Here is a 4,461-nt window from a genome sequence, read left to right on the forward strand (position 1 = left end):
AATAAGGAGAAGAAAGTATAAACAAAAGCAATGAAACAATTAATGGGGGGAAAAAACAATCCCAAAAAAACAAGAACAAAACATCAGTGCAGCTGTTGAACCCAAAGAAGAGAGGGTTCCTGCCTGTTGAGGAGCTTACAAGATGGTTGTGGGAGGGATGTGACAGTCGAGCTCCTAGATAGAGTTCCTATAGGCTTAGGTGTTGTCTATGTTCGGGTCACTAAATCTGGAAGTAGTTCATGGAGATTCTTGATGGAGCTGGTTTCAATATCTGTTAGCACCACAGGCAGCTGGGGGACTAGGAGGCTGGTTATGATGGTTTCTGTTACAAATGCACCAGCTGCTCCTTGGAAACCCTATACAGGGTCACTATGGGTTGGAATCAACTCAACGGCACTTAACAACAACAACAACATTGCAGGTCTGGTGACTCTGTGGATTCTATAGGTGTGGAACCAAGTCCACCTGAGTCCAGGCACCAAAGTGGTGCTGCCTGCTCCCACCTCACAACGGCATGGCTCCCAACCACATGGCTTCAAATTCCTGGGGAGCAAGAAATTGCTACAGATGGATGAGGGTGGGAGCTGGCCACAAAGTGGCTCTTGAAGGAATTGCACCTTCCCTGTCACCTGTGTGGATCTGCTCTGCCACCTGCCTTCTGTTGCCAAAGCTGCTCACAAAAGTTCAAGATGGTTGTCACACCACATCTGGCCAGTTTTCCACCAGTCAGCCTCACTCTCTCTGTGTTTCTGCCCAGTGTCTCTCCTCCCAGCAAGCTTAGCATTTTGGTCATTTATTTGAGTCATTCGTTCATTTCTTCATGTGAGCTCTCAATGCACAGCTCTAACCTTCCTACTGAAGTTCAGGGGTCCAGGATTTTCATTTGGGTCTGTTTCATTTAGTCTCTTGTGTCTTTGTTGTGTAGGAGTCCTGGTGTGGTGCTGTGGGTTAATGCGCCTGACTGCAAAGCTGTTTAAACTGAAAGGTTGGCGGTTCAAGCTCACCAGCTGTTCCTTGGAAACCCTATACAGGGTCGCTATGGGTCAGAACCAACTCGGAGGCACTTCACAACAACAGCATCCTTGTTGAAGAAGGTCCTTGTTAGTGTGTCTTCCTAGTGCACAATTTCCCCAGAAATCTGCATTTTTTTAAAAAAAATTGAGTTTGTGGCAATTACCAAAACATATCACAGTATTTCAAACTTTCTTATAATGCTATTGAACACATAATAGGCTATGTTGTTGTTGTTGTTAAGTGCTGTCAAGTCAGTTCCGACTCATAGTGACCTTGTATAGGGTTTATGGTGACCTTGAACCACTGACCTTGCAGTTCTTTGCAGTCTGGTGCATTAACCCACAGTGCCACACAAGGACTCCTATGTTGTTGTGTGCCGTGGAGTCAGTTCCAACTCATAGCGACCCTGTACAGGGTTTCCAAGGCTGTAAATCTTTACGGGAGCAGAAAGCCTCATCTTTCTCCCACGGAACAGCTTGTAGTTTCGAACTGCTGACCTTAAGGTTCACAGTTCGATTCTTAACCCCTATGCTACCAAAGCTCCTTAGGACTCCTATAGTACAGTGTATATATAACTTTTATATGCTATGTGAAACCAAAAAAATTTTGTGTGACTCACATTTTGGCTATATTTGCTCTATTGTGGTGATCTGAAACTGAACCCGCAATATCCCCAAAGTAATATCTTTATTCAACACATAAATAACATGAAAAAGGATGATATTAAGAACATGAATTATAAATCCCCTCGAAAACTGAAACACAAAGGGAACACATGAGCAGGCAGTAAGCTTGCTGGTACCCATGTTGGTCTACTGGTGAATGGAAGAGGGGGAAAGGCAGCAATGAAGAAATGGGCTGAGTTCAACCATGTTCTAGACTCCCGTGGACCTGGAGATGAGAGAGAGAAGAAGAAGGTCTGGTTAGTCCAATATATGGTGAGACCTGGGGACACCTGAGTCTATAGGCAAGGATTTAGCCACAGAGTTCTAGAGCTGAGAGTGAAGCATCCAGCTGATATGGATAGGGTTGGGCAACTTAGCCATTGGCTACCTAAAATGAGAGGGTAATAAAGGCACGAAGTGACTGGCTTACAAGGTATCAAAAGAGAGCTTAGTTTAAGAGTGTGGGGGGAAAGAAAGAGTCCCCACTGAATAGTTTTCATCTTGTCTAGATGGGTCAGGTTAAAGAGATGGGGATAAGATTCTTATGATTCAATAAAGAGTAGTTGTTATCATGACTAATTGCGACTGTCACAATTGTATAGGCAGAAGTTTTGTAACAAAAACAGGGGAGTAGTTAATCTTATAGTCCAGAAACAAAGGACCCTAGGATCATCAAGAAGAGCACAAATGGAATGTGGGACCCTATCCAGAGAAACAGCGCCACCAGCGATGGAGGCAGAGATGGGGACATGGAGAGAGGCAGCAGCTGAAGACTCTAGCTTCATGGGAAGTGAGGGACTAAGAGATGGCAGCCAGGAGACAGACTTGCAGAATGTGTCCTTTGATGGTGTAAATTATTATACATGCCTAAGCGTTTACAAAAAAAAAAAGCTAAAGTGAATAGAGAGACACACAGGTAACTGATGGTACATGGAGGGGACTATAATCATTATAATGAAACAAGACGTGTGATTTGTTGAATGTAAAACTGATGATCTGCCCTGTAAACTTTTACTCAATCCACAATAAAAACCTTAATTATATAAAAAGAACATGAATTATAAGATTCTTGAGACATATAAACATAAGAAACTTAGTTCATTTGTACATATGAATATTATATATATGATTGTTATTGTTGTTAGCGGTTGTCAAGTCGTTTCCAACTTATATCCACCCTGCAGAGGTTTTCCAAGGCTGTGAATCTTTAAAGGAGCAAAAAAGCGTCATCTTTCTTTCAAGGAGTGGCTGGTGGGCTAGAACCGCTGACCTTGTAATTAGCAATCCAGGGCTTATCCTATGTATTGTATTATATTATATAACATAATACATAGTATGTTATATAATATAATACCTAATATACTATAAGGAGCTCTGGTAGCATAATGGTTACGAATCAGGCTGCGAACCTTAAGTTCAGCAGTTCGAAACTACCAGCTGTTCCGTGGGTGAAAGATGAGGCTTTCTGCTCCCGTAAAGATTTACAGCCTCAGAAACCATGTCCAGGGTTGCTTGGTCGCTATGGGTTGGAACTGACTCGATGGCACTTAACAACAACAACAATATAGTATACTATATACTATATTCGAGTCCTGGTGTGGTGCTGTGGGCTAATGCATCAGACTGTAAAGTCATTTGAACTGCAAGTTCGATGGTTCAAGCTCACCAGCTGTTCCTTGGTGTTGTTATGTGCTGTGGAGTCGGTTCCAACTCATAGCGACCCTGTACAGGGTTTGCGAAGCTGTAAATCTTTACCGGAGCGTAACAGCTGGCAGTTTTGAACTCCTAACTGAGATTAGAAGCCCGATTCATAACCACTGCGCTACCAGAGCTCCTTAGCTGCTCCTTGGAAATCCTATATAGGGTTGCTATGGATTGGAATTGACTTGACAGCACTTAACAACAACAAATGTATTATATTACATAATACGATATTATTATTATGGCCAATCTGTATTCATGAATTGAATTCATGTATTCACAGAATTGAAACAGCATATGATTGCTGATTTAAATTTCAGTAAGAACTTGAAAATGAGAGAAGAAATAATGTTGCCATTCAAACTTCAAATGTAAAATTCACCGTATGGGGCAGTTCTACTCTGTCCTATGGGGTGATGATGAGTTGGAATTGGCTCGGTCACACTGGGTTTGGATTTTTGACAAAGTTAAAACTTTTTCGGAAAGGTACTTTTATTCTCTCAGGCTCATTTTTATTTTTAACAAACTGATGAATTATACTGATACATTTTCAAATAAAGTGCTTTTACCAGACTCCAAAACCCTTAGGGACAATTATCTACTTAATTTAATTGCTCAATTTTGTAAACCAAAACTATTTTATCTCTAGAGACATGTGTACTTAATATGGAAAAGTATGGTGTAATTATATTGCAAATAATTTATTTTAGCAGGCCTCTTAATCTATTTTGATCCTATAGATAAAATGAAGCATTTGTGTCGAAAGAAATACTTCATCTTCTAACAATACAATCTTCACTCAGAGGCTGAGGAGAAGCAGGATTTTTTAGTGGATTAGTATCCTGAAGAGGATTTCACCTTAAACTGGACCTACCTCGATTCTCTGCCTCATTGGCTGATATTTTAAAAATTATTTCTTATTTAAAGAGTTTAATTTTGTATACGAAGATTTCTTTCTCAAAGTAGATTACACAGCATCACAGCATGGTACAAATAAGATCTGTGTCAAATTCAATTAAATAGCAATGAATCAGAAATGGCAGCATAGCATTTTAATAAGGGATAAGAATGCGCAGGATTC

This window comes from Chrysochloris asiatica, unplaced genomic scaffold (assembly GCF_000296735.1).
Source record: "Chrysochloris asiatica unplaced genomic scaffold, ChrAsi1.0 scaffold00160, whole genome shotgun sequence".
NCBI classification, from domain to species: Eukaryota; Metazoa; Chordata; class Mammalia; order Afrosoricida; family Chrysochloridae; genus Chrysochloris; species Chrysochloris asiatica.